Raw genomic sequence first — 10,800 nt, forward strand, 5'->3', positions numbered from 1 at the left:
GCTGCTGACACCGTGCTGTTATGTTCAGGGTCCAAGTAGCTATAAGGGGAAAATCTATACTTGCTCACAGGAAACAAATGCAGATTCCTCATACTGAACATGAGCTGGATGGAAACAATCTTTCACTCTCTGATTAAACCTTCTGATCCCTAAAATATCAAATATTTCCCATAACAGTTTAAACAGAAGAGTGAAGAAGAAAACTGGCTAACTGAATGTAGAAAAAAATTCATCCAAGTCCTTCTGAGATCATCTTTCCTCCCACAATTACCAGATTACAATTTTTCTGACAGAATTTTAATAAAAAGATTTGTCTGCAACCTGTCTCCCTAGAAGCACAAACAGATGAATGTAAGAAAAAGACTCTGAAAAGGAGAGGAAGATCTTTCATGGTGAAGATTTATTAATTTATATTTTTCATCAGACATAATAATCCTTTGCTCTCTTCCCAGGTCAGTTCTTCAGGAAAAGAAATGTAGTATTCACATAGCCAGCTTTCTCTTCACTTAGTTGAAGGATTAAAGTAAATCTAAGGTATCTAACAATAAGGAAATGTAAAAATTTGTTTTCTCAAGCACTGAATTGGGAAAATGCAATTGCTCTTGATAGCATTGTTCTCCCAAGCACTGAACTGCCCCATTCCATCTTTTACATGAAAATTTTTAGTGAGTTACTTAAGAAAGAGAAAAACATTTTTTTCCAGGAATAAAATGAGTTTATGAGAAATAAAAGCAATTTCCATCATTAATCTTTTACTTTTGTGTTCAAAGAGCAGACAGTAGCATATTAAATGTTTTGATACACTTTTAAATGCTTTTTAAAAATCTGTGTATACTGTTACAGCATTACTCCAGTTTGGAATAACTGCACTGAAAAAAGTGATGTTACAGTAGGCTACATTCAGAGTCAGAGTGATGAATCAAGCTATACATTTATAATTTAACATTTATCCCTGGATTTCGTAAGTTTGTTTAAAAATAACTCTTTTTGTCTTGCAAGTGCTGTACTTTGTAAGCCTGCATGGCGCTTTAACAATCAGGAACAAGGAAGCCAGGAGTTACTGCATCTGAGTTTTGCTTTGTTTATTAGGAACAGATAGCTTCTTTTTTATTTAAAGTTTCTTCTTTTAGTACCACAGTCACCTACTTAGCAGCTTTGGGCCTTCCTTATTTGTCTTACACCTTGCATATATTTAGACACTACCAGCTATCCTGACAGTTAAAATAATTCCTGTGTTGTGCGATAACCCAAAAGTTGATGCAGAAACTCTTAATTTTGTCTCCCAGTTCAGCAGAAGATCTGGTTGAAAAATGGGCATTTTTTCTTGGAAAATGACAACGCAGAAGAAAAATGAAACAAATGTACAAAAATTGGACTTTATTTCCTGGCACACTTCTCTCAGAACATTTGGATTTCAACTACCATTCTGAAAGGCAAAAAAGGCTAGCCTAGAATTACAAAGTGACATATTTTTGTTTTTTGAAAGTGTGGTTGTAGTACCTCCTGGGAGTTTACTTTAGGTGTCTCCATCTCCCTGGCTTTTAAATCTCTGATCCATGGTTCAACTTGGAGGTCCTTGGACAGCCAAGATACTAAAAAAAAAAAAAAAAAAAAAAAAAAAAGGCAGTGTAATCAGTTTAAATTGGCCATACAAGAGTTGCTGCTTCCACTGAAAAATCTGGGAGTCAGCAAACTGATTAAGCCTCAAAGCCAGGGATGTGTAGCCTTGGGCTGAGGTGATGGGTAGTTAACCAGCTGGGCATGAACTCCCGCTGCGGGGCGAAGGGAGTCAACACCGCTCCCGGATGTGCAAGCCGAAACCTGGCGTCAGGAGTTCTCCCTTTTTGCTCTTTCTTGGAAGACTGCTAAGAGGTTAGTATGGAAAGCGAGCTGGACTGAGGCTGTCAGGTCCAAGGAGGCTGCAGAGGCGCTGGGCGAGGACGATGTTGCCTGTTCTCACTGCGGCCAGCACCAAAAAGCCACGTACCTGAAACCCTGCGGCGCGGGAGCCTGGGTTTCCATTTTGAGCCCATTTCATCACTTGTCCGGAAGCCAGGTAATTCTCACCTGGCGTCTCTGGGAGACCAGGCTGGCGCAGGGCTCGCTCCTACCAGTTTTCCAGGAAGGTGACGAGAGGAGCCTCCCTCCGGCATTTCCCAAGGGCAGCAGGCGGGGGTGAGTCACAGGATGCTATAGCTGGGGTCAAATCAGTACGGGCCATCCGTCTGCCTGTGCCCATCCTCTACACGCAGGAAGCTAGCCTTTCACAAAATTACACAGACCTGATGCTGGTGTCAAATCTGCACGGGAAAAATCCTTAGAAATAAATCTGGAAGGACTTCGCAGAGAGACACAAGTCCACCCGAAAGGATTAGATGGCAGGCATAGGAGCAACAGCTACTCATCTGAGAAAGAAAGATGAAGTAGTGTTTGCAGGTTCTCTTGCACATTGCATTTGCATGCAAAGTTCTGGAGAAATTCCTCAGAAAAAAAGCAAAATATGTTTAAAATGAAAAGCCTTTAGGTGACACCCTTTAAAATCTTCAAATAGTTAAGTATGGAGTGAAAAGCCTTAATTCTGGTACCTCTTTTGGAAAACTTGCTTAAACTTTTGCTCTGTACAAAAAGTGTCTGAGACAGAACTGCCCAAAGTTTTGCAGAAAAAAAAAGCATTAAAATGTTCACAACTTCACATATCCATTGCTGAATCATTGTATTGAATTACAGGCAGTTAGTGTATATTGAGACAGGGGCATGACTTGTTTTCTCAGCAAAATATTCATATATGAACAGAAAATCTATTATGTTCTGAATGTCTGTTGCATATGTGCTGTGTGAGTTCAAAAATCATACAATGCTGGCTCTGTGCTGCTTTGGCTGGAGTAATTAAAAAACTGCTATTATCTTTGGTGGTAGCAAAGTTGTGAACCCACTCAAAATACATGTTCCCATGAAAAGTCACACTAGCTGTAAAAGAAAAAGAATGTTTTCTTCTTTGCACTACGTATTTGTTTGTCATTGCTTAAAAAGAAGCATCAATCTCGTTGAGGTCTTTTGCTGTTTATAAAATGTAATAATGACAGAGCATCAGGCAGAATGTTTTACTGAAATTACCAGACCCATTCCCCTGGAAAATACAGGGATTATGTGCTAGGGATAAATACAATAATATTAAATAAGGAATTAGAAAGGGAACGGAGGAAGTCACACTATAAACTCACAGAAAAAAAATCCTTTCTAACTTTATTAACACAAATGTTAATAAGAAATTATATGCCATTTTGTTTCAGTCAATTTAAAGAGTGTATTCCACTGTGTTCATTTTTCATTAAATTCTTTTTCCGTAAGAGACAGTTTATTATAATTACAAATGCAAATACACACGTGGAGGGTGATTCCTAGGCTACGGACTCAAGCTGTGGCTCATGAAGTTGCTTTTGCGATGTGGGATGTTCCTGTCTCTCCCTGGGGACACCTCAGCTGGTTTACTGCTGGCACGGCAAATGCAGTCTGCAGCCAGCAGTCACTGCAGGGCAAGAACAGAGCTTGTCGTCATTGGCCCAGTTATATTCATGGAGCTCACAGGTACTTGAGGAAAAAGGCACTAATGGGATCATTTCATACGATCAACAGCAAATACAGACTACAGAATTACCTCCAGTAATTCCTGCATTGAGTCTCATAACCTGTGGCTGAACTAGAACATATATTTTTGAGAGAGCTGTAATCTTGATTTATTAGTTTAATTTGATTTCTTTGCTTTATTCCCTTGTGGTTTGAATTAGTTCCAGCTATGTTTTTTTGTTTGAAATGGGAATCCTAAATTCACAAATGAAGTCAATCAGGCAGCAAGCTGATTGGCAGGCATATCCTGGACTACTGTTCCCGAACACAGAATTTTCTTATAGCTGCTGTAGTAGCTACAGACACTGTGTGGATTCTTGGCTTTATGTATAATTTTTCCAGAATGCTCCAAAACTGAAATATGCATGGATGACACAGATACAGAAACACACAGTACCTGAGCAAAACAGTCTCCTGTGGTCCAAATATACCTGAACTGCACTTTAGATTGTCTCTGATTGCAAAGGGTAATAGTCATAGGGTGCCTCAGTATTGTGGGATCTTCCTAGGGGAGAGACAACAGCTTACGTGTAGTCTGTTGAGACTGCGCAGACCAGGTAGGAATTCCTCTCTATGTGCTTTCAGGGATAATCACTGGTGCCAGGATTGCTCTACCCCAAATTCCCTGTCTCTGAATTTTGGTCCCTTTGGAAATCTGCCGTGGCTTCTGTGCAGCAAGGTTCCTGGAAGTAGATGAGGCACATTAATCTGATTTACTTTTTCAGCTAATCTTTGCTGTTGATTGATTGACCCCTGGCATGGGGGAAAGGAGAAGTTCTGGTATGTTGATGATATTCCTCATGGGTAATTTTGTGCAAGATATGGCTTTTAAAACTTCTAGGTGGCCAACTTCCCACTACAGCTCTAAACCAGTAAAGGAAATAAGCTTTATTGTCCTGTTCCACTCACTCTAGCCCCTTTCCAACCAGCACTATTAATGGGGGGAATGTATTAGTAATGCAGGTACCCACTGTTACATCATGTTTTATCTTTATATGCTAGTCTCAGGGAAAGAATAATTTTTAAATATACAACATTCTTACTAGATTCATATCTCCTGTGATCTTACGTGAAATGTTTTACCAGCGTATCTTCATTTGGCTATAAAAGGAGAAAGCAGAAGGAAGCCAAGAAAGTGATAAGTAGGTTATACAATAGAAATATTAATTGAGAAATGTTGAGTGGGTGGGGGAAGGAAATGACTTAAGAGACTGAAGGGATGAAAAGAGGAAATGACTTCATTCCTCATGTTACCGTGCAGTGTCTCAGCATCCAATCACAGGGGTAGGTAAACAGGAAGGGAGAAGAAGAAGTAGGTCATTCCCCAGCATAGTAGAAAAGAAGCACTTTAAGTAACTGCTCAGGGTGGCTTTGGGAGTCATCTTTAACAATCAAAGCAAGAGAAGATGCTTACAGCTCACCTGAGGTCGGCTGGAGCAGCTACTTAGACTTCCTGGCAAAGCATCTAAGGGACTGGAAAAGCAGAGGAGACTTCTTACTGCTAAGCTTAATCTTAATAATGTGATTTTGTTTTAGTTCTTTGCAATTTTATGCCATTATTACAAAAGAATATACGTCAAGTAAACCTATTCTTGCCTTTATAAATCTTCCGCTAGAGATGCCTCTGAAGCAAAGCGTTTCCTTCCTACAGGCGCAGATAATGTTTAAAACCGGAATCCTGGACTGTCTTTTGTGTGCCCAGTATCCAGGAGAGCTCCAGGAGTCCCAGCCCACGTTTGTTTACCTCCAAAACAGGACAGCTGCGTGCAAACTGCCCATCAGCCATGGTCTTTGGCCTTTGCTAACTTTCAGGCTGTGCCCAGGAGCTGTTTGGTGTGAGCCAACATCACGCCAGGGGCTGTTCTAGCAATTTAACAGCACTGAGCTTTAATTTCCAGTGCCTGGCAACGTTTCCAGTTTTATCTGCTAGCACAGACATAGCTAAAGTGCTCCTCCACTAAGCTGCGTGGCGTGGTTTAGGGGTTTAAGACAGGGATCTGTGTGCGTGAAATTTCTCGCAATACCTAACGTAATCTAGGGAAGTTACTTTGGCAGACAGTAGTACAGTGGATTAGAGCCTGAACCACAAGAATCTCCTGGGAATAGGTAACACATTTGCAAGGCTCTCTTCTGATCTAGTCCAGCGAGCGACAGAGACCTCTAACGCTGATAGAAAAGCCAATGTGCATCCTCCTGACTGCTTTGCGGAGGGGCTGTGTGACTTCTGCCTGAACCAGCAGGCAGGAAGCAGCAATCTCATGCTTTGATTCTGCGCCAGCTTCTGCAGCCCTGTCCCACCCTGGTCATGCAGTGTCCCTAACACTGCTTTAGCTGCTCTCATAAAGCATGGATTTTTTTTTTTTTTTTGATGTTCTAAGTCTTCCCTGCTTTCCTCTGGGGAATTTTGCAACCAGCTGCATCAGTTGAATAACTTGGCTTGAAGATGTTCCATTTTGTACTGATTTCTATGATTACAAGGATGAAAGTTGTGGTATCAGACAGTGTTTCAGCAAGGTCCAGAGAGCTATATGGAAGCACAGCACTTTTGGGGCTTCCAGTGTGCGTGATATATAATGCTGATGACTGTGGATCAGACACATTCTGGCTGCTTTACACCACTCCACAGACAGTCCAGGTCTATGACTGTTTTGTATCACCGAGATGACCCAAAGCATCCCAAGCATACCAGTGAATGTGGCCCATTGAATATATCGTATTTCTTGATACCTGGGGGAGATCATTGTTCTTCAGAATGGAATGAGCTTTGTGATCTTGAATCGTTTTTGATTGCAAACATAGGAGTCGGTACAGGAAAAGCATCCTTAAGCCAAGTTATCCCACTCATCCAGCTGTTAAAAAATCCCCAGAGGAAATGAGGGAAAACCCAGACTTCAGGAAAAACCTGAAGCTTTGTATTAGGGATGTATTAATAATTGATTTACTGTCCCCTTTTGGCCAGTTCTGTGTTAACTTTCATTTGTTTTCTGACCCTAAGGCTATAATGCTCCTAGGCCTAAGTAGTGTGGCTTATATGGCTCAGGTATGGATAAGCATTTGATCTTTGGAGAAGGGACCCTATCCTGACTGAACCACTGATATGCATGCATCTCTGGTCAACACTTTCTCAGAAAGAAAGGATTTGTATGAGAAAAAAATATGAGAAAAAACTTCTTCACTGTGAGGGTGACAGAGCCCTGGAACAGGTTGCCCAGAGAGGTGGTGGAGTCTCCTTCTCTGGAGATATTCAAAACCCGCCTGGATGCGATCCTGTACAATGCGCTCTAGGTGACTCTGCTTGAGCAGGGGGGTTGGACTAGATGATCTCCAGAGGTCCCTTCCAACCTCAACAACTCTGTGAATCTGTGATTCTGTGTTTCTGTGGATGGTGCATGAAGCCACTTGTTTTGGTATTTTAGGAGATCAGCTTTAAAGTTACATCAGATAAGTTGTGAAGAAAAGAATGAATGTCCTTCCCAAAATCAACTGTATGAATAATTTTCTGTAGTCATCTGGCATTGTCTCTTTGTGTCCACGTGCTGAAGAAAAAAATCCTGTTTAAACCACTTTACTGTTTAAGGAGGGTGTTTTACAAGGAAAAACAAGAACATGCTGAATCACATTAAACCCTTGACAATTGCTTTCTGGCTACACATTAGTTAAATATACTCCTGGATCTTGTATTTGAGCAGTCATGCTTTTGAATGTATTTGCTTGATCTCATTCCTGTGAGCTACATAATGAGGAGGAAGCTGTAACAAATGGGTCTGGCTAAGCAATATTTTTCTGGAGAAGTCTGAGCTTTTCATACTCCATACTTAGGTCATGCTGATGCCTATGGAGCATGAAAACAGGAGCCCCAGAGCTGCTGGTAGAGGATGGCAAGACTGGCAAGAACTTGACCTGTGTTAAGGCCTGCTTCACTAAAATACTGCTTTTGCTGGCTAAGCCAAGTATTTTGGGGACATGGGATGTAAATTACAGTATTACTGACCAGCTAATAATAAGTAGTGATATGTTCCTTTTAAAGTGTCATTGCAAGAAGTCTCTAGCTTGATCCCCCTGCACCATTGCCTCCTTGCTGCATGCCCTCACATGGCTGCTTTCACTGTCAAGCACACACCTTATCCCTCACCTATAGGGTTTGGTCAAAAGATCTACCAAGTCACGTACTTTCAATGAAATACTCTTGTTTAGAAGATCTGCAAGGCCATGTGTTCTTCCCTGGTGGCAGCAGAGTGATCAGACCTCCCAGGCATTCTCCCTGTTTCCAGGCCCGCAGCCCTGATTGTATCCTAAAGTTTTCTTTCAGTGATAGCTATGGGAGTTGATTCTTTCTCAATATCCTACTCAAAGCAAAAACACACTTGAAAAAGGATTCAGGATGCTACAGTCCAATACAGGACACCTTGGGAACAACAGCATAGCCTCAAGGCAATTCTCTGGGGTAAATCTGTGAAAAAATAAAAGTAAAAATAAATGTATAAATAAATAAATGTAAAAATAAATAAATGTAAAATTCCTATGAGAAAAATAATGAGCTGGCTAGGAAACTAAGAAAGTGCTTAGCCCATCTGGGGGGAAAGGTTAAACTTGCCTGATGCTTTGGTGTCATGATAGCTGCCAAGACAATAATTAAGTCATTAGTGTCACGGTTCTTTGGTATTATTTTCCTATGCAGAAGAATACTGCATTAAAAGTGTACTCCTTATGTTGTTTTTAGTGTGCATCCTCTTGCAACCAATTTTATGGATTTTTGGAGTGTTTCCTCTAAACCACTGAAAAAAATTAAGTCAATTACCATAATAAACTGGTAGTGATGGTTTCCCTACATTTCATGTATTAACAGTTAGTTGTCAAATGTAATTATTATATGAAAAAACTTGCTATTGCTGATCTCTCTGAACATCTGCTCCACCCTGGTTCAGAAACATATGGAAAAAGTAAGACATTTCTAAAAGAAATCAGATTTAAGGAAGTTGATTTTATAAATATCTCTTGCTGGAAAAAAATCGTTCTCCTTGACTGTCCAGCTGAATCAAAACCAGGTTTGATCACACAGTAGTAGCTGGCTATATCTGTATCTGAGGGACACTCACACGCTCCATCAGGGCCCTTGTGGCCAGAGTTTCCTACTGGTTGCCTCCTCCGGGTTACCCTTCAGCTGCAGTAAACTCGCTCTGCTGAGTAAGCACAGGAGCTTAGGTGGAAATCAGGCCATCTGAATCTAGCCTTGAGGCTATCAATAAGAGGCCATGTTACTTTGATCTCCAAATCCAGAAAAGTTAATTGTGAGCAGCTTCATTGAAATAGGCAGCATATTTCGCCATTGAAAGATACCCTCAGATACATTCTGAACTCTGGCCTAAGCCTCCTGACCGCAGAAGGATTGCACAGCTCTAACTGAGAGCAGATTTGCTGTTCTGCTTGGAAAAAATCAACAGCAGAAGCAATAAACAAATAGAGCTATTATCTTTAAAATAAAGGAAGGATTTCCAGTTGGCTGATTTTCTCTTATAAAACTATTTATATGGTGCACATTTTTGTATGCGGATAAGAATATTAACACACATAAATCAGTTCTCTGAAGAAGGATGGAAAAAACTTTGCTGACCATGTCCTCAGTAGCTGTTTCTTCTGCCTTAAACGGAAGAGAGGACAAGGAATGGGATGAAAAGCAGTGGGTGAACACTAGGTGAACACTAAAGAAATTAAATAATCATATGTATTACAACTCTGTCTTCAGATATCATTCTCTAGTAACATGAAATCCATATATCACAATCTTTAGAGTATGCTGGTCCCTAAGACTCTGTATCCTATTTTCAGCTATGTGAGGGCCCAGAACTGGTTCTAGACTAGCCTGAGGCAGTAAAATAGCCGTGGCTTGTGATTTTGTTTTGCCTTTGCCAAAGCCTTCCAGATCTAGACTGGCATGTGCTGCTTTCACTGTTGGAAGGACTAGGACCAAAGACATTAACTGCTAGTGGGCAGGAAAAGCCCATCTCATCCTTGGTGTCATTCTGCTGTCAGTTATAAATCAACTGAAAAAGAGTGTAAGGTAATTCTGCTCTCATTTTTCAAACCAATTCTTCATATTTTTGGTTCTTTCAAACCAATAGGTTTCTGAAGAAAACTGGAAGAGTGAAACCTTTTTTGTCTGCTTTATTAGTAAGATCAATGGACTAAGTAAAGTCATGGTGTTTTTGCCACCTGCACCCCTTCCCACTGTGTCTGAACGCACCAAGTCACACATAGCATGGCAGCTCTCTGTCATCTTCTCCATGCTTTTGGATTTTAATTGTTTCTCTGTTTTAATGCTGCTAATTTCAGCCTTTCTTCTTAGCATTAGTAACAGTTGTTTCTGTGGGATTCTCAAGCACTTGACAAGCTTGAAGTCTTAGGAAAGAAAACCTGGGTGTTTTTTGCCCTATTTTAAGGCAACAGTATGTTAGCCAATTTTGTGCTAGATGTAACTTTACCTGCTGCTCCAATATGACTGAGTTTTACTTGACATTGCTGGGTTAACTATCCTCTTTAACCTTGTATGCAGATAAGAATGCTAACATACAAATAAGAACTCTCTTTAACCAACCACAAATTCCCTTCAGTGTTTATTAGGGAAAATGAACCAAAACTCTTCTTTTCATGTCTCACTGGCTCCAGGTGCCTGCAGTTCTTTCATCCTTGTCATTTTTTTGCTTCTATTCAGTTTCTAACTTGTCCTGCAAATGACATTTTGATTGAGCTGATGAAGCTTAGAATTCAGAATTTTTGTTCTTCAGCTAATTCTGACCATATATCTGAATTTCAGTATCCTTCACAGAATCATGGAATAATTTAGGTTGGAAGGGACTTCTAGAGATGGTCTAGTCCAACATCCTGGCTCAAAGCAAGGTCAAGTTGAGTGAGTTACTCAGGACTGTGTCCAGTCAGATATTGAATACCTTCAAAGATGGAAACTCCATAACCTCCCCAGGCAACACTGTTCCAGTGTTCAACCACCTACACAGCAAAAAAATGTTTCTTCTTGTATTTAAAGGGAGTTTCCTATGTTTCAGTTTGTGCCCATTGCCTCTTGCCCATTCACAGGATACCACTGGGAAGAGACTGATTCCATCTTCTTTCTCTTTACTCCCTCCCATCAGGTATTTATACACATTGATCAGATCCCCTTGA

Source organism: Apteryx mantelli, chromosome 3 (genome assembly GCF_036417845.1).
Source record: "Apteryx mantelli isolate bAptMan1 chromosome 3, bAptMan1.hap1, whole genome shotgun sequence".
NCBI classification, from domain to species: Eukaryota; Metazoa; Chordata; class Aves; order Apterygiformes; family Apterygidae; genus Apteryx; species Apteryx mantelli.